Here is a 21093-nt window from a genome sequence, read left to right as displayed (position 1 = left end):
GCAGTTGATATAGATCAGGAATGATTCTGTGGAATATCAGCGGCACACAGACACAGTGGAGATATTAAAATAACATCAGTTTGAGTGAGAAGCCTGAGTCCTTAATATCCTGCTGAGCCTCCCTTGGATCTTTCTCCGGTAGGAAATCATCACTGGGCTCAGCACTGCCGCACACAATCTCTGGATGACAGATGAGCGTGTCGGCAGGTAGCACAAGTGTAAGCCTCACAGGGCCGGATGGTAATACAATATTTATAATACATGGTGATGTCACAACAATGTAGTGCCGGCTCCCGGAGACGCAGGTTAATGCAGAAAACCCCATTCAAATGGGATGCAGGCCGGAACTCAACAAATGCGCCACAATATCCTTTGGATCCTCTACAAAATCCTGGGATATAGTCTGACTACACAACTAACAGGACCAAACAAAGGCAGGAGTTCTGGGGGCTTCTATGTACTAAATTCCAGCCTCTCTGACCCAAGAAATTGTTGTATGAGACACCTTTGCACTCTACCCAAGAAGCCAACCCAATCTCGATAAAACCTCAAATAACTCTACCACCTTAACTTCCAGTCTGAGCAAATGCTTAAATGCTTCTTCTTGGCTCCACTCTTTAAAAATCACTCCCTCTCATATATTCTTTCTTGTCTATAGTCCACTGGCTGGCAGACTTTTTCAGCTCAAGTCCCCCTTGAAGGTCCAACCAAGAAAACACATATTTATCAGTCATTCAGCCAGAGTTCCAACAATATCTAGGACAAGAGTCCTGACCTTTACAACTGGGCTGCCAGGTGTATCTAGGAGTAGCCAAACTGTCCCTCAAGCTAGGCTTTCACATGTATCTAACTGGTCTTCAGGTAAGCCATCCCATACTCTGCTCCAAGCCCCTCAGAAGGACCAGACACACAGTTTAGGAATAAATTCCCTAGTCCCTTTATGCTTCTTACAGTCTTCAGGCTCTCGAATACTTCTTCAAATGCTTCAGTTTCCCATTAGGAAGAGATCCATATTATTTCCAGCCAATAGCTTTTTTTTTCCCTTCTAAAAACAAAAGGCTTCCCACCTTCACCAGTTCTCCAACACAGACTCTGAATGATTATCAAGAAGTTAGTTTCTAGCATCTCCTCGAATACTTTTCTCCTTGGACATATCATTTTGAGTATTCCTTCCTCTGCAGATAACCCCACACCATCCCTTCCCAGGAGCAAGCCTTCACCTTCCACTATCCAAGGTCTCTCTTTTTATGTCCCAATTATCCTGTTCCCCAAGGCAAGTTTATCCATGTCGATTATACCTACTTCTCTCCATGTTCCTTCTGAAAATGTTTCCTTATAGAGGTCAGTTCAAGAGAACACGTGGGCTGTAGCATGAGGTTGAGCAGCAGGTTGAATACCAGGAGGACAATGAAGTAATTGGGTGGGCATAGGAGAGGTATGGGTCACGAGTCAATTTAATATTTTTGGACATGCCACTTGTGTTTCAGTAAGGGCTGTCAGTAGAGGGTGAAGTTTTAGGTAAAGCTTTTGAGGGTCCAACCAGAAAAATATGGGTGGTGGGTCCTGGGTCAGAGGTTGGCAAGTGAAGGTCATATACATGCAGATAAAAATGATTAATCAATATAAGGCCAAATTGTGAAGCTGTCTATGGGATTTGCCAATAATTAGAGGTACAGTTCTACATGGTTTACAATAAACATCCATTAGTAATTAATTAGTAAGTAATTAAGCCGTTTTTGTACTCTCTGAAATGCTTTAACGTTGATGGCACCAGAAAAGTGGTTGGCACAATATTATTTTATTTATCGGCTGGTTGGCTTCTCAGTTTCAGACTTCACAGAAGACTTGCTAGGAATTTGGGATATGAAACAATGGGGCCCGGGGGAAGGGGTAGGTGCTGAATCAGGAGGAAGGGAGGCGCTTTAGAGAATTATTCTCCTGATCTGTATTCCAAGGGAAAATTAATCCCAGTACAGTCACTGCCCATACATCTGGGTGTAAATATTGTACAGCCTGGGAGCAAAGCCTATTTATACTTATACTTGGGCATCTCAATGTCAAACTGGCACCCTGAGCTCTGCCAGACACAAAGCTCTTATTTATAGAGTTTCCATATTGTTTTCATTAAGAAATCACTCGGTATCCCATTGGCCATAACAGCATTACTAAATTATCAGCCATGGAGATATATATATATATATATATATAAATACCTGCACAGGAGAGGGTGCAGCCATGTAGGACAGAGTGAGGGGTGGACATTAGAAGCCCGTGATCCCAGATTTCTGTGACGTAGTTATCATTAGTCCATTAGAAACGTAACATTAAGGTGAGGTTCCCCTTTTAAGGTAAGGGCACACACTAAGGAAGTGGCAACTAATCTCCCGAAAAGTCTTCCCACCGGCTAGAATCTAAATCGCCAGCGGGGTGGCACTCGGTGCCATTTGTTTTCTGTAATCGCTGAAGATGCCTTATGAGGAAACTTTGGGCGACTTCGGAAAACGAAGCACTCAGTGTGCCAACCCACCAGCGATTTAGATTCTAGCCGGTGGGAAGGCATTGCAGAGAGATTAGTCGCCCGAAGAAGAGGCGATTTGTCGCTGGGCGACTAATCTCCCCCACATAGCATCGTGTGCCCCTACCCTAAGGGCACACCTGGAGAATCGGGGAGATTTCGTCGCCTGGCGACTAATCGCCTCTTCTTTCGGGCATCTAATCTCCCCGAACTGCTTCCCCGTGTCTTCTGCCTGCTTCAATGAAAAACCGCCTTTGTTTTCTGAAATTGTGCGAAGATGCCTCATGAGGAAACTTCGGGCGACTTTGGAAATCGAAGCGCCGTGAGTGCATTGGCGCAGACGTTTTTTCATTGAAGCAGGCGGAAGACGCAGGGAAACAGTTCGGGGAGATTGGTCGCCCCAAAGAAGAGGTGATTAGTCTCCGGGCGACTAAAGCTCCCCGAATCTCGAGGTGTGCCCTTACCCGAAGGGAAAGCACCTGGAAAAGAAAATATTTTTACAAGCTTCACCTATTTACCTGCATGAGCTTTACAAAAAGGCGGCTACAGGCTTCTCTTCAAAGGGCGTCCAATGACATACGTGATGCCGGTGCGGTCTGCGGCTTTCCTTAAATGAGATCATTCCCTCTACAGGGTCCTGCCTACAGCCCCCGGAGGCACAAAGCTCCGCCCATCTGCAAGAGACACTGCCGTGTACAGACTCATGAGAGATAGAAGGAATGGCAGGGTGAGATCTCACCCCAAACCAAGTGATAGAGAAGTGCCTGGAACAAAGCCTTCCCCATTCATGTTTGGTCATCTTATCCAGGGGCGAGGGATAAAGGTGAGGTTCTGCATAATCAGTATGGTCACTCCCACCGGCAGAACAATGTGAAGGAAGTGACTATAAGGATCAGGGCACACACTCAGATTCGGGGAGATTAGTCGCCCGGCAACAAATCTCTTCTTCGGGGCTTCTATCTCCTCAAACGACTTTGGAAAACAAAGCGATCCAAGTGCCATCCCGCCGGCGATTTACATTCTAGCTGGCGGGGGCAGTTCGGGGGAGATTAGTCGCCACGAAGAAGAGGAGATTTGTGTGCCCTGACCCTAAGGGGATACAAAGGTTCCATCATACAGAAATAATGGGGCAAGGGCACACAATCCCTTTAAATCAGTTTTACGGACAGAGGGTACAAAAATTCCGGCCTTTACTATATTTTTACCTTTTTTCCCTATTAATAACATTGGGATCAACCACCAGGCCAGTACCCTAGTCACAACATATAGGACTGTAATGATCAGGCTGCAGGGGTCAGCGCTTGGGGATTTCCCATTCAAGTCTTGTGGTGTCCTTACCCTTAAATATATACAAGCCCCCCCATATACCCACTCATGTACTGACCCCCAGGGGTAAGTGAACCCACTCCCTCTAATTAAATCGGGGCTCCCAGGTCCCATTAGTAAACAAAGCAGAGAACGGGGCTGTAAATAGAATTGACTTGTTCCACCGCAGGGGGTCCCTCTCCCCATTTAACATTGGGCAACAGATCCAAATGAATCCTTTTAAGGTCACTATCTGTGATTAGAATAATCCATTCATGTATTTGCCTAATCTCGCTCAGATCCATTTAAAGGGTAAACGCACCCAGTGGTATCACAGAGAAGTCTATGGAGCCTCAACAAAGCACCAGCCATAAAGCAAAGTGCAACATTCAGTCAATTACAATAGGGACTTTTTTTTTTTTGCCAAGTTGGAAATCAACAGGGGCGAGAAATCAGCCCCTACACTACTGCCCTAAAAAGATAAATCAGGGCTACCGATTGGGCAGTGATGAAGTACAACTCCCAGCACCCTCTGTCAGCAGGAGAGCAATAGGCTGGACAGTGCTCGGCATTAATTAAAGAACCCACACACAGACACACAAACAGACACACATACACATTTACACACACAAATACACACCCAGACATAATTTATGAGACACAGAGCAGAACAAACAGGCCATTCTGCGGCAGAGAGAGAGGGGCAATACTAATCCTGGAACGAGCAGCTCAGGGGCTGGAGGATTTTACAACAGGTGTAGAAGAGCTGACAGCTGAGCCCTCCACCCGACCGCACTCCAATAGCCGAGATCTTCTCTTTAATCGGAACTAATGCGATGTGACAGACTCGTAAATATTCAGCACATGCGTCCCAGCCCCAACGTCACCGCAAGTTTAACGGGCAGCCGGGATATTAATGTGGATAAATCACTGCGACTCCACAATAATTACTGGGCGGTGGGAGCGAGGACGGGCGTCTGGGGCACTCGGATCTTAATGAAAAGCTCAGAGAATGTGGCAGATTCTTTCATTCGTAAACGGATACAGTGAGAAGCATCTAATGCTCCCTGATAATATCATTGCAATTGCCAGCGTGTCCGGCAGAGCTGCAACTGGCGCTAATGTGTCCGGCTGAGCTGCAACTGCCACCAATATGTCCGGCGGAGCTACAACGGCCACCAATGTGTCTGGCGGAGCTACAACTGCCACCAATGTGTCCGGCAGAGCTGCAACTGCCAGCAATGTGTCCGGCTGAGCTGCAACTGCCGCCAATGTGTTCGGCGGGGCTGCAAATGCCACCAATGGGTCCGGCAGAGCTACAACTGCCACCAATGTGTCCAGCGGAGCTACAACTGCCACCAATGTGTCCGGCAGAGCTACAACTGCCACCAATGTGTCCAGCGGAGCTACAACTGCCACTAATGTGTACGGTGGAGCTACAACTGCCACCAATGTGTACGGCTGAGCAGCAACTGCCACCAATGTGTCCGGCAGAGCTACAACTACCACCAATGTGTCTGGCGTAGCTACAACTGCCAGCAATGTGTCCGGCAGAGCTGCAACTGCCAGCAATGTGTCCGGCTGAGCTGCAACTGCCGCCAATGTGTCCGGCGGGGCTGCAAATGCCACCAATGTGTCCGGCAGAGCTACAACTGCCACCAATGTGTCCGGTGGAGCTGCAACTGCGGCCAATGTGTCCGGCGGAGCTGCAACTGCCTACAATGCTTCAGGCAGAACCGCAACAGTGGCACAGTGTGTACCATAAAGCAAGATGGTATTGGGGGAAAAGGTTGAAACTGAGTAAGGCAAGATGGCAGCAGAGGATCTGTAATCATCAGTTGGTATGTATAGCTAAAGATGATGTTCCAGGAGAAGGGGTATAGGTGTGTATGCACACTAGGGCAAAGTGCCAGGTAAAGAGGCAACAACTGTGGATTAGCAAATAATAACACAACCTAAAATCTCATATTGTATTGTACTAAGGGTAAACAATATGGCAGCTCCCACCCATAGATATATACATAAGCAAGTATAAATAAGTATCAATAGAAATTTAAAGAGAAGGAATGTTGGATAGAGGGCTCAGTCTAAATGGCATTTAGGAAGAGATTAGGGGACCCCTCTGCACCCATCTCAGGCCACTTTTAATTCGCTTCTTTAAATATCATTTTTTCCTGTCTGAATAAACAGGAAAAAAGAGGCTAAACCAACACTATTTTACTGCACATTATAGAAATGCCATTTAGGTATATTTTCCCTTTTTTTTACGTATTTCTGCAGCGAATTGACACCAGGCTGCCAAAATAAAAAGCAATTTGCTGGCGTAAAGAGGGATTAATATTCAAATCACCGTGAATAATTTATCTGCTGGAAATCTTGCTCCGCCAGCCACAGCTTTAACTCTCACCCCCCGGCGGGCAAAGTGTTAAACCCAATGAGGTCATGTGATCACCACGTTAATTAACATGTGCTAAGAGGGAAAGGAGGGGGGAGAAAAGAGGAGGAATAATATTAAACTTGGCATCGCGTTCATGAGTCTTGAAGAGCGATGGATACGGGCGCCTAGTAAATATTTCACAACGAGGGCACGGCGGCTGCGCAGTCATTACAATCAAACCAGCCAATCGCCATGAATAATGGATCTCACAGCTGCCGAGCACCCACCCTTCTCTCCAGGGGGTCCCCCAGCTCCCAGGCTCTTACTGCAGGACACTGACCTCTCAATGCCAATGGCTCAAGGACTGACGTGTCCAGATTAGGCCGAACCCGCAAACCCTTTGCAAAAGATTCGGCCGAGTACCAAACTGAATCTGTTTTATGTCATGTGAGAATTCTCGTGTGGGATAAAGCTGAATTCTCACAAGGGATAAAGCCGAATTCGCACACGGGGTAAAGATGAATTCTCACACGGGATTAAGCAGAATTCTCACACGGGATAAAGCCGAATTCTCACACGGGATTAAGCAGAATTCTCACACGGGATAAAGCCGAATTCTCACATGGGGTAAAGCCGAATTCTCACACGGGATTAAGCAGAATTCTCACACGGGATTAAGCAGAATTCTCACACGGGATAAAGCCCAATTCTCACACGGGATAAAGCCCAATTCTCACACGGGATAAAGCCCAATTCTCACACGGGATAAAGCCCAATTCTCACACGGGATAAAGCCCAATTCTCACACGGGATAAAGCCCAATTCTCACACGGGATAAAGCCCAATTCTCACACGGGATAAAGCCCAATTCTCACATGGGATAAAGCCGAATTCTCACATAGGATAAAGCCGAATTCTCGTTGGCGGCTGTGCCAACCGCTTATTATACAATGCATCTGCATACAGGATTATAGAGACATGTAGAGGGGCTAAATAGGGGCGCTGATATATGGTGGAGCAAATTGCACTCTCTCTGGCACCAATTAATGGGCACTGCCCATCTCCCTTGTACATATCGGGGCCAATCATTCTCCATTGGCAGTAAAGGGGCACAAGGGAGACTAATCTCTCAGTAGGAATTACAACCTAGAGGAAGGAATCTCTCTTGTACCAATTAATGGGCACTGGGCTAATGTATCTCTAGTGCCTAATAGCGGATATTCCTACATAGAGGGGCTAATCTCTGTATTGCACTGCAGCACCACAAGACGGGCAACTGCAAGAGAGAAAGGGCTCTGCTTATTGATCTCTTATTGAGCTGCCCAATAGCTGGAAGGTGGCAGAACTGACATTCGTGGTGAAATTAACGGACACCCCTCAAATGCCCCAACTGCCCTACCCAACATCCAGCCCTAAATCCAACTTATCTCCAGCTTGTAGAACAAACATCTCCACCTTATTTGATTATCAACGTTTCCCAATGATATTATTGTGCTTATATTTATATAAATGTCCATTCCTTTGCGGTGTAAGCTGCATCACATATGCTTTCATGATATTATATCGTATTGAAAATCTTTTGTGCTTTGGAAAACCCAATAAAAATGTTGAAACATCAAATATCTAAAGCCACCTGGACACCAGCCTCTTCTTCCCCCTGAATTAACCCTTTTTTATGGAACGAGAGAACCTCATCTAATTAAGGGTCATCAGATCAGGGTAGAAGTCTCTATTGGGGAATGTTAATGAATGGGATCCTACGAGTCCAGCATGAGCCTGAATGAATGAGTCTATGGGAAGGTTACACACAAGCAGGAGCATTTGGTGCCTTCCCATTAAATACAGCTGGGCACCATCCAGAGATCATGCCATTCACCAGCGCCAAGGAGAAATGATGTGCCTGGAATATCGGAAGAGCCTTCGAAGTACAAATGAAATGGCTGGAGTTGCGAGTGGAATGAAATATGACTGCACCAGGCGCATAGAAAGGAAAGCGGAGATTGAGTCGGGTCAGTGGGCGCAGAGGTGCCAATGGAGCTTGTGGGCAGAGGAACAGGAGAGAAAGGGCACCCACCTCAGCTGGAGAAGACAGAAGACTGCAGCATTGTGTTGGGCTCCTGAAGGACACGGAGGAACGAGGCAGAGCAGCGGTGGAGTTGGCACAATTGGTGCCAGCCTTATGCATACTGCAGTGTGTGTGATTGTGAGTGTGTGTGCAAGTGAGTGTGCGAGTGTGTGAGTGTGCAATGAAGCTCTCAGATGTACAGGTACCTACGCATCAGCCTTTCAGCTGCAGACACACTTCCAGCCTCCTCCGCAGAGGGGGGGGGGGGAGTTGGAGGAGGTGCAGACACTTTCGTTTTTTATTAACCCATTGGATCCAGCACCTCCTCTGCAGTTGGGATTCGGCGCAGACAGGGAGAGAGAGGGGAGCATCAATGTTTGGGGGGGGGGGAGAAGCAGGAGACCACAGCCATATTGGATTAAGCTCGAAAGTTTGCAAAAAGTTGGTGCTGAACAGCCCAAAACCTGACTTTCCTATCCATCAGTGCTAAGCTCCAAACTGGAACCAGAGCAAACAAGGAACCAATCCTGCACCCAAACAATTGATAACTGCACCTGTGCCTTTTATATTTTGTCTCTTTGGGAAACGTGACATAGACCATTGTATGTGCAGCAATTCTCACTGTGTCCATCTGATTGAGCTCAACCTTGGCTGCTGAAGTCTCAGGGAGTTGTAGCTGCAGAACCTCTTTCTTTTAGTTGTAACACAGACTATCCCACAGTCACACTCCCTTCCCAGAGACTATTATCCCACTGTTACTATAGACACCATCTCTCCCTACTATACCTGCTATCCTACAGTCACACTCCCTTCCCAGAGACTATTATCCACTGTTACTATAGACACCATCTCTCCCTACTATACCTGCTATCCCCACAGTCACACTCCCTCCCACAGACTATTATCCACTGTTACTATAGGCACCATCTCTCCCTACTATCTGCTATCCCACAGTCACACTCCTTCCAGAGACTATTATCCACTGTTACTATAGACACCATCTCTCCTACTATACCTGCTATCCCACAGTCACACTCCCTTCCCACAGACTATTATCCACTGTTACTATAGGCACCATCTCTCCCTACTATACTGCTATCCCACAGTCACTCCCTTCCCAGACTATTATCCATGTTACTATAGGCACCATCTCTCCTACTATACTGCTATCCACAGTCAACCCTTCCAGAGACTATTATCCCTGTTACTATAGACACATCTCTCCCTACTATACCTGCTATCCCACAGTCACACTCCTTCCACAGACTATTATCCACTGTTACTATAGGCACCATTCTCCCTACTATACCTGCTATCCACAGTCACTCCTTCCCAGAGACTATTATCCACTGTTACTATAGACACCATCTCTCCTACTATACTGCTATCCACAGTCACACTCCCTTCCCAGAGATCCAGTGCTATCCACAGTCCTTCCAGAGACTATTATCACTGTTACTATAGACCATCTCTCCTACATAACTGCTATCCCACAGTCACACTCCCTTCCCAGAGACTATTATCCACTGTTACTATAGACACCATCTCTTCCTACTATACCTGCTATCCACAGTCACACTCCCTTCCCAGAGACTATTATCCCTGTTACTATAGACACCATCTCTCCCTACTATACCTGCTATCCACAGTCACACTCCCTTCCCAGAACTATTATCCACTGTTACTATAGACACCATCTCTCCTACTATACCTGCTATCCACAGTCACACTCCCTTCCCAGAGACTATTATCCACTGTTACTATAGACACCATCTCTCCCTACTATACTGCTATCCACAGTCACACCCTTCCCAGAGACTATTATCCACTGTTACTATAGGCACCATCTCTCCCTACTATACCTGCTATCCACAGTCACACTCCTTTCCAGAGACTATTATCCACTGTTACTATAGGCACCATCTCTCCTACTATACTGCTATCCACAGTCACACTCCCTTCCCAGAGACTATTATCCACTGTTACTATAGGCACCATCTCTCCTACTATACCTGCTATCCCCAGTCACACTCCCTTCCCAGAGACTATTATCCACTGTTACTATAGGCACCATCTCTCCCTACTATACCTGCTATCCACAGTCACACTCCTTCCAGAGACTATTCCACTGTTACTATATCTCTCCTACTATCTATCCACAGTCAACTCCCTTCCCAGAGACTATTATCCACTGTTACTATAGACATCTCTCCCTACTATACCTGCTATCCCACAGTCACATCCCTTCCCAGAGACTATTATCCACTGTTACTATAGACACCATCTCTCCCTACTATACCTGCTATCCCACAGTCAACTCCCTTCCAGAGACTATTATCCACTGTTACTATAGACACCATCTTCCCTACTATACCTGCTATCCCACAGTCACACTCCCTTCCCAGAGACTATTATCCACTGTTACTATAGGCCATCTCTCCTACTATACCTGCTATCCCAGTCACCTCCCTTCCCGAGACTATTATCACTGTTACTATAGACACCATCTTCCCTACTATACTGCTATCCCACAGTCCACACTCCCTTCCCAGAGACTATTATCCCACTGTTACTATAGGCACCATCTCTCCTACTATACCTGCTATCCCACAGTCACACTCCCTTTCCCAGAGACTATTATCCCACTGTTACTATAGGCACCATCTCTCCCTACTATACCTGCTATCCCACAGTCACACTCCCTTCCCAGAGACTATTATCCACTGTTACTATAGGCACCATCTCTCCCTACTATACCTGCTATCCCACAGTCACACTCCCTTCCCAGAGACTATTATCCACTGTTACTATAGACACCATCTCTCCCTACTATACCTGCTATCCACAGTCACACTCCCTTCCCAGAGACTATTATCCACTGTTACTATAGACACCATCTCTCCCTACTATACCTGCTATCCCACAGTCACACTCCCTTCCCAGAGACTATTATCCACTGTTACTATAGACACCATCTCTCCCTACTATACCTGCTATCCCACAGTCACACTCCCTTCCAGAGACTATTATCCACTGTTACTATAGACCATCTCTCCCTATATACCTGCTATCCCACAGTCACACTCCCTTCCCAGAGACTATTATCACTGTTACTATAGACACCATCTCTCCCTACTATACCTGCTATATCACAGTCACACTCCCTTCCCAGAGACTATTATCCACTGTTACTATATATCTTCCTACTATACCTGCTATCACACTCCCTTCCCAGACTATTATCACTGTTACTATTCATCTCTCCCTATATACCTGCTATCCCACAGTCACACTCCCTTCCCAGAGACTATTATCACCTATTCACACTCCTTTCACTGATATCTTCCTACTATACCTGCTATCACAGTCACCTCCTTCCAGAGATATTATCCACTGTTACTATAGACCATCTTCCCTACTATGCTATCCACAGTCCCTTCCAGAGACTATTATCCACTGTTACTATAGACACCATCTCTCCCTACTATACTGCTATCCACAGTCAACCTTCCCAGAGCTATTATCCACTATAGACACCACCCTATACTGCTATCCCACAGTCACACTATTATCCACTGTTACTATCACCTACTATAACCTGCTATCCACAGTCACACTCCCTTCCAGAGACTATATCCCACTGTTACTATAGGCACCATCTCTCCTACTATACCTGCTATCCCACAGTCACACTCTTCCCAGAGACCACTGTTACTATAGACACCATCTCTCCTACTATACTGCTATCCACAGTCACACTCCTTCCCAGAGACTATTATTAGACCATCTCTCCTACTATACCTGCTATCCCACAGTCACACTCCCTTCCCAGAGACTATTATCCACTGTTACTATAGTGCTATCCCACAGTCACACTCCCTTCCCAGAGACTATTATCCCACTGTTACTATAGGCACCATCTCTTCCTACTATACCTGCTATCCCACAGTCACACTCCCTTCCCAGAGACTATTATCCCACTGTTACTATAGGCACCATCTCTCCCTACTATACCTGCTATCCTCCCTTCCCAGAGGGAAGGACATTGTCTCTTCCAGTATGAAATGCCTGCACCAAAGCTTTGCTTAAACCAAACATTATTCCTTTGTACATTCAAACAAGCATTGCACAATTGTTTTTTATGATATTTTTGCCATTTCAGCACCTACTTTGGCCACTGACACATCAATGCAGATAATACAGGCTGTGCTTAATACCAATGGCAATATGTATAAACGTGTGCTAAAATATAACAAAGGTGAGCTCAGTGTCAGCCAGGAGCACTAAATGTGCATTAGGACCCAGCAGGCCTGGCCCTTAGTCTGGAAGAGGGACACGTTGATTCTTTTACTAACTTCCGGCTATAGGAATCCACCGAAAGCTGGTGACATAGTCTTGGCCGGACTACGCGGATATCTTCAGAATGGGCTGTTTATGGAAGCTGGAAGCCAAGCGCGACTCTAGGAAGGGATGGCTGACTGCCATTATTAGTGCACACAGGGTTCCTCAGAGCCAAGGCATCAATAACTGAACCCTGGGTACGCTCGGTACATTCATCAACATGGACATCTCTGCTTTTCCTGCCCCATAGTCTTACAAAGAAAAGCAACACGAGTCTCATCACAATGTAACACATTCCCGCACAAATAAAATGGCACCAAAGGCCAAGCCTCGGAAATATAGTGGCTGCTATATGAATCTGCCCTAATTTGTGTCTAATGTCTCTCTCTCTGGCTTTATTTAGCCAAGCTTCCTTCAGGTTATTCTTGAATGTGCCTTGATTTTTCTTTAACAAGGGTCCAAAGGGAATCCAAGCCTTAAGGTTGGTGGAGGTTCAATAAGTCTCCCAGAGTGGTTGCCAAGTTGGTCCTCCAGTGTAATGCTTCAATAAAGCACTCTGAAATAGGACTGAAGAACTTTGAAGAATCATCACATGGCTGTATGTGTGGAGGAGCTGGCAAGAAGGTGGCCATTTGTTTTTTAAGCTGTATTCATTCCAAAGGTACAAGTTTTGTAAGGAAGTGCCATCACACCGGTGGCCACAGTTGAGCAGAGCTTGATTGCAGGATATAAAAAACTGGTATGTCAATTCCAATGAATATTCCTTAGAGTTGTTGGCACTTCAAGCCCCCTGCTGATTTGGAGCCTCTTCCAACTCTACCACCTTTACAACAGAGATCCACAACAAGAGGCTGTTGAGTAGAAGCTTGCTCTAACCCCATAAAAAGTTGCTGCCAACATCCTCACATTGGGTACTCAGTGGGCAATCGCATCTATGAAGTGATAGATGGGAAGGTGCTGCAAGTCAAAAATGAAAGAGTACCACTCCAGACTGACATTAGACTGGAAAGGGGGTGGCTACGTCTGGATTCCGATCAGAAGGAAAATGGCGGCTCTCCTTCCATGGAAGCCGCGAGCCTCAAGCAAGAAGCATATTTTTCCACTTATTCTTGGCCCCTGACTGGTCGGCTGCATCTTTATTTTAATGAGCGCCAATAACATGTTATGAATGACTTGATGGAGTAAAATTATACAACATAAATCACTGGATGTTATAAAGAGTTCTGCTGGTAGTGGTCCAGGCAGTCCATCTAGGCTCACATCCTAAATCAAAGGATACAACATGGCCCTGCATCCAGCAAACTACTTCATTATGTCTAGAGTAAGAAACATTAAAGTGGATCTTACACTCCAGGGAAGTTAAACAATCCCAGTTCTTCTTGGACAGCCCCCAAACAACTGACCCTCACAGCTGTATCGGTTGAGGAGCTCTCTCACGTCACGTCACTCTGTTCCATGAAGACTTTTTGTCTTAGAGAGAACTTAGAAAGAGCATGAGGAGCAGATGAGGACTTACTTTTATTAAACCCTGGAGCACTTGACTATAAGCACTGACGAATGGATCTGTTTACGGCCTACCTACTGAGGTTGACTAGTGCAGGCCCTGAGCTGTGAGGTCTGCTTTCACAAGCACCTACCTTATCACTTATAGCTCATGATTAAGAACGAGATGCGTGTTGTCTTACAACAGAACAAAACGTTGAGAAGAAAAGGCTTTTGATCCTGAACTGATACATGTGAGAAGCCTTTAAGCTCCATCAGTATTGGGAGATGCAGCCAAGTCCTATTAAGAAGATAAATCACAGTCAGTTATATCTCGGTTATTGGCCCTGACGGGGTCAACTTGTAATATGCGCCAGAGTCCAGAATCAATCTCTTCCCATAACTGCTCTATTTCCATTGACTTGCTATGAAAAGAGTGCAACACCACTCACTGGGAGATCAATAAACCCCAAGCATTGTGTTCATGGTCAGCAAAGAGACTCTTTATAGGGACTTTAGTGATATTGTGTGTGTTTCACACAGATCTATATGAGGTTTCTCTATTGCATATATTGACTTGGAACCTTCCCGGTGAAATGGCAGTACAATCTCCTATGCTTAGGGTACTTATCTCCATGACGTACATAAACATATATACATAACTCATAAATACTCTAAATATGAGGCAATGTAACCTGTCCAAACCTACTACCCCAGAAGTTTAAGAGATGGGGCCACTGCCTTGGAATTTGGAATGTAGGTGGGTGTTGAACATGTGCTACAAGTGTTACAGTAGTCCCGAACCAAAGAGCTGAGATACAGGAGATCAACAGTAGCTGCAAACCATGGGTTCAACAACATTGACATCTACATGAAGGTAAATTAGGGTGAGATCTGGGGGGGAGTTTATTTACTATCCCAGATACATCAAAATGACCAACGTGAGGGTCAATTAGGCTTGAGATATGGGGAGAAAGCCTATTAGCTCTCCTAGAGACACCTGAAAGGCCAACTTGCTGGTCAGAAAGGTTGGGATTTCTGGCGCAGGGCTGCTAATACCAATCATACGATGCACTAATCAAACATTAATTCGATTTGTTACAAAGTCAAGGTCATTTAATACCATACTTTGTCATGCTGTAATATGGTAACTCAGTTGAGGCAGAAAAGGTTCCCTCCAGTCATTCGCAATGTGGAACCGGCTTCCTTTCATTCATTAAAAAAAGAAACATCTCAGGGTATTAGCAAGGGCCTAATAAGATTTCCAATTCAAACAGCTTTGGATAAACAACAACTAATTGGTCAGCAAGCGGCTGTAGGAACGAGCACGGAGCGGCTTGGTCGGATAACCTCGGCTGGGAGGAGCATTGTTGGGAATCTGCCCGTGGGCAGTCGGAAGTAGCAGAGGGCATCAAAACTCTTGGACATTTATTTATTTACACATAAGCACTGATGACCAGGGAGTACAGTAGATAGTTAAGATAGTTAAAAATGCAGTTTAGTGATGCAATCAGAAATGAGACAGCGGAGAAGGAAAGACTTGTAAGGGCTAATGCGCTCTCTCTCTGCAATACAGTGTGCAGCCTCCCCGAATTCATGGAGATACTGCAATCACCCCAAGCCCACTGTATCAGTAGGAACTGGCCTTTCCAAACCATGTAGAATCCAAGGTACAGTCTGGACGGACACACACACACTTTTTAATGTGCCAATGCACCTTGTTGGTGGGAGAAGAACATCAAATACAACACCCTTGGCTTCACTTAGATCCACTTGTTGAGGCCATTGGCTAAAATGAACGGGATGGGGCTACTGGACGAACCGCACAACATCCATCAGTCCACAGGCTTATTGGTTGGACTCTTTGGCCACTTTGTACAATACAAAGAGAACACAACATGTTCAATACACACACACAGTACAATATGAAACCTACTCAATACACCGTAGTTTGCAAGTTTTAGTCCACATCTGCCAGTCCTCCCCCAGACAAACAAACTGTACCCCTTAATCACACAAACTGTACCCCTCAATCACACACCATACAATACAAAGGTACTACACACTGTATAACACAAATATGACTTTGTTACCTGTTTATATAATATAAAAATATCTGGAACGGTCCAATTCCTATGACGGACGAATGGCTAGTGTCAGAGGTTGATATTTGTCACCCCCGCCCTCTACGACGCCATAACGCTATAAGGCCCAAGGCAGGATGGACTAATGGTCTACTGTGGACAATGGTCACTCATATAGCTTATACTAGGCCATACAAACAAAAGATCATCACTCTGTTTCTTAAATTCCAGAGTATCAGCATAACGCCAGTCTGTCTGATGGGGGCCCCTTACTGCTGAAGTGCTGCTCGAATAACTTGAAATACCACAATGGCCTTGGTTAGCCATAGCTGATTGCGAGGCTGTGGACTGTTGGAGCTAGGCACAGTATGTTACAACATTCCTTTGATAACATGTAAGACTAAGTAAATCATTTAGACATTAATTGTACAAGGAGGAGACAGACTATGTATGGTATTTCCGTGAAACCCTTGTCACACTTATTGTAAAAGCCTTCTGATAGCTATATAATGCCTGGACCAAGAGGTGTGTCTTTGGTAAGTCCTTGGCTGACATTCTGTGTGTTACTCCAACAGCTTACCCAGACAAAACTGTTATGTTGTATTATGTAAGAATAAATTGCCTAACTATTTCTAAAGGTTTTCCTTTACTGAGTTTTGTCTTACACAAGGTCAAAATGGTACTACAAAAAATACCATCATATGGTGACCCGACGACTGTGATCCGGTTTTTTCCAGTCATTTTTTTTCAGGCAATGGAGGGCTCCAGGCTGTCTTACTGGAGTGTACCTGAGGACCTTTGTTCTCGGATGTCTGTAGATACCCGTGGATATTTTCTTTTCCAGGATGGTTTCCCCGTAAAGCTTTACTTTAACGGATGATGGATACACGCGCGTAAGTACCCCCCTGGGTGGGGTATATATGTTTTTCTAACTTCTTCTTTTTGCCTATTGTTTTGTTAATTGTTGTGTTAATCAGCTGAAATTATCTGCCATTCATGATAGGAATCCGCAGTTTCCTTCCTGTTTTTGTATTTTGTATGTTTGTTATTCCTTATCATGAAGTGTAGTCTAAAACATCTTGAAATAGAAATTACACGTGTACTGTATGTTGTTTGATGAATGCAAAAGGATCCATGAATGTTGAATGTTTGCCTAGCTGAGTGTGTGAATAACTTTAGTGTAACTGTCATATGTGTAATGGTGTGTGAGAGAATGTGTGGCTCTATCTCAGAGTCTGCTTGTTGTTTAGAAGTTTTTCTGCGGTTCCTGTTTATGGGGCGACCTAGCAGGCCAGAAATACGGAAAACTAGGTTTTCTGAAGGAAATTCTTTAGAGTGTGAAGTGTGAATCACTTTCCTGTCCGTTTGAATTGTCAGATGAAAAACGAGAGTCATACAAACATTTAGGTGTTGTCTGCAACTTCAAACCTATTTTCTCCCTTTACACTCAATTGTAAGCCTATTCTAAATTACAGAGAAAAGTATAACATAATTTTTCCTGCAGGTGACTCCAGTTTATATGTCTGTTTGTTTGCCCTGTTTGTTTTATAAACCAATGTTAATAGCTCGCTGCTAAGCTTTTTTGCATCCCACAGGTCTGTTAGAGCATATTTCGAATGTATTACTTGTGTGTATGTTAGAAAGAAAAGGACTTGACTTGACTTGACTTGACGGTTATATGACTTTGATGTGTCTGTAATGAATATGTTTACCTTACTGTTTTTGGTTCTCATTAATGTTTATAAGTTTTCATAGGTACCTCTTGTAATATAATATTTGTTCTATGTGTCTGTCACTACAATATTGTAATTTTTGTCTTTAACTATCATGTCACTATTCGTATCTTATCCTAACATTGTCTTCTTTGTTATTATTCTCATACTAACATTAGTTCTCTTGTGTATTTCTGTTTGTGAATGGGTTACTCGTGAATAAGGTTAATTCACTCCACTTGTCTTTCTATTTTAACAGAAATATTAGTGTTGTCTCTTTAAATGTTCTTTGTTGAAGTTTTTTGTCTCAAACAAACCTTATTTCTCTTTTTTGTCTTTATGTGTCAGATTGATAACTCTTTTCTAAGTGTATTATGTTTTACTTGTGATCTGAAAGAAAAAAACCTGTTCCATCAGTTTAGAATATCTAACAATCCTCCTAGATATGCTAGTTGAGTGCCCAAAACATTTTAAGTTTCAAAGCCTTTGTTAAGTGTCACAGCTGAGGGGACAAGACTGCGTTTTCCTGGCCAGAAGGCGATAGTTTTCTTCCCTCATAACTTGAAATTCTACTGTGACAGATAAAGGATAAGTGAAAGAGTAAATATTTTATTATACAAATTGCATGCCATTAGATCTAGCAGGCTTTTGCCAACAATAGAAAGTGATATTTCTCACATATACTTCAGCTGAGACATTACACCTATTCTCTGCTCCTTGCTCAGCAAACTTAGATCCAGTCCTTTATATGGATACTAAGGAGCAATTAAATGCTATTTTGAATGTGCCTATTGGCAATTTTAGAGTGATACAGGGTTACACAGTCTCAGAACTTTTTGTTTCACAGACGGTGCAGCCCCCAGTAATGAAGATTCTTATTGAGCTAATGGTTCAGAATGTTTTAAGCTTATTAACAGTAGTATTACCCCTGAATATTCTGAAGACAAATGTCCTGACGACCAAATAAATCATGGTCAGTTGTTTCACGCTGAAGTACTTAATGGTGCATTAGATTTACAGCACCCTTTAAGAGGAAATCTAGTTCATAGTCTAATTAATAACAAGAAGGATTCTATTTGCTGATACTGTCATAAAAACTACACTTCCCAGAATCCTCCGTTGCACAATATTTCAGATGCTCAACTTCTCTCACTGTTTTGTAACTTTCTTTTTTGTCAGGCAGTTGGCTCAGGAACTTTTAACCACAGCAAATAATTTTAACTTTACCGTTTCATACTCATCTGTATTTTTTTTTCTGTATCTCCTGCATCTGGATCTTTTTCACTAACATGAAGGTAAACTTGACGCAGTTTGGATCCATACCCGATTCACTCATTGGTACAGGTTAAATTCCTTTCATTATTCTCTAGACAGATGTGAATCTATTATTTCATATTATTGTACTGCATTTGCAGTACAACAAGAGAGGAGTATTAAATTGTGGGTTATGTTGTTGTTACTATTTTTTCTAATTAAATAAGTTTCAGTTAATAAAAATGCAGCTTATGTGCTTGTGCCGCTGCTACAGAAAAATTCTTCCGTAATCATTGCACTTGTGTATCTTGCATCACAAGTCTGCAAGTGTAAGAAAATGCAGAAGTGACTTAAATTTATTGTTGATTTTGTCTGATAACCAGTAATTTCACTACCAAATTTGTAGAAATAAATTATGCTACTAAAATGGGTCTATGTCATTTTCATTTAGGCTAAAAATATAAATATATATATAAAGGTACAAGAGAGAACTTGTTAAATGTTTTTCCTGGTTATGATTAATCAATATTATTTTGTTATAAGAAGGAAACAGTACAGGTTGTATTTGATAGTTTACATAATTAAATTTTCGATTCTGTTACAAATTTGCAAATTACACTGATATTAAGTGGAGTTGTGTCTTTGTACCATCCCACTTCCAACAACACAATTACTGGCAGCATTTGGTTGGATTTATTCCCAGCTGTCCTATCAATTCTCTGCAACAATCCTATCAGCTGTTGTGGACTTTCTTCATATGAATTAACCACAAGAAAACAAAAGTCCTTCACTCATATCATAAATGTACAACCACTTCTCATTACTGACAGTTCATACAGTAGTTTCAGTAGAGTTCTTTAGCTAGTACATTAGACAAGTCAGTATTACCAGAACACCAGATATTGTCACATTGTCTCTTTGTTTCCAGGTTGGTGATCTGAGCAAAATTCCATCAGTAGCTGTTGAGATTATTCCAATCCATTCCAAATAGAACAGCTATCATTGATCCCACCACTCATTGAAAGAAACTCTACATACATACAAAGAGCCATTTCAAAGTTTGCCATTCGTATCTGTGATGCCTTTACATTTTTGCCTATCCTAATATCGAATCCATGGACTGATTATGAACTCATAAGAACTGTACAGAGACTGCTGCATTGACTGAATACAAGTGACTGTTGAATATTTCTTCATATGTCTATCCACCGCCATGATGTCTCTCTGATTGGACTTTCCCCTATAATGAACTGATGGACTGATATTGAAATGAGTTAAATTTAAGTTTGAGATTCATACAGTATTGAACGTGATATAGTTAAATTGTGTGAAATTGACAAGAACAATGGGAATGTGATAATGTAATATTTTCTCTATATGTTTAATTTTAGATTAGTTATGAAAACAACAAAGGTAAAATTGTATCTGTTTAAAAAGGTTTTAGAAGGAAAGTTTCCTGTAATTACTCATTATTGTATTATTACCCCAGGTCCTCAGCTCTATATGTAGCTGGTTGTGTGTAAACAGCACTGACATAGAAAAAAAATGATAGACCCCATGATAATAGAACTCTGTCATGTGCTAATATTAGTATTGAGTAGAGTCTAGATTCCAAGACCAGTCCTGCCCATAATGTTAAATCTATAAAAAAAAAAAATAGAGTAGCTGACCAAAATAGTATGATTTTAGATTATCATGTGTTTGGATAGGAAAAAGAAGGTTGTACTCATATTGTTTCTGAAATGTTTGCTGAATGTCATATAGCCAAAGTTTTAGAGCTGCAACAATAAGTGTAATGTTTTTATAGAACAGCTCAGTTATTCCAAATGATTAGGTAAAATTTTATAGCTGGTTAAAACAACTCCATTGGAAGTTTCATTAAGTCTATCCATGTCATCCTAGCATTAATACTTGGTCTATATTTCTCTGTTAGAATTTGTGCTATAAGTACCTTTCAA

The 21093-nt window shown here is 43.3% G+C and overlaps 1 protein-coding gene across 5 annotated transcripts in view; it reads right to left on the bottom strand.

The window, feature by feature from the left end:
- LOC108702563 (protein TANC2) overlaps window positions 1–21093 on the bottom strand; it is a 200926-nt gene that overhangs the window by 92993 nt on the left and 86840 nt on the right. Inside the window, exon 1 of one of the 5 annotated variants that reach the window (XM_041578956.1) lies at window positions 8272–8486. The exons of the other annotated variants lie outside the window; for them this stretch is intronic. The gene's annotated coding sequence lies outside the window, so the exon portion shown is untranslated. Of the gene's footprint in view, window positions 1–8271; window positions 8487–21093 lie in introns of those variants that run through there. 5 annotated transcript variants of the gene reach the window in all.

Source organism: Xenopus laevis, chromosome 9_10S, assembly GCF_017654675.1.
Source record: "Xenopus laevis strain J_2021 chromosome 9_10S, Xenopus_laevis_v10.1, whole genome shotgun sequence".
In the NCBI taxonomy this organism is placed as follows: domain Eukaryota; kingdom Metazoa; phylum Chordata; class Amphibia; order Anura; family Pipidae; genus Xenopus; species Xenopus laevis.
Note: the sequence above shows the minus strand (reverse complement) of the source record. Positions and strands in the feature narration are given on the sequence as shown.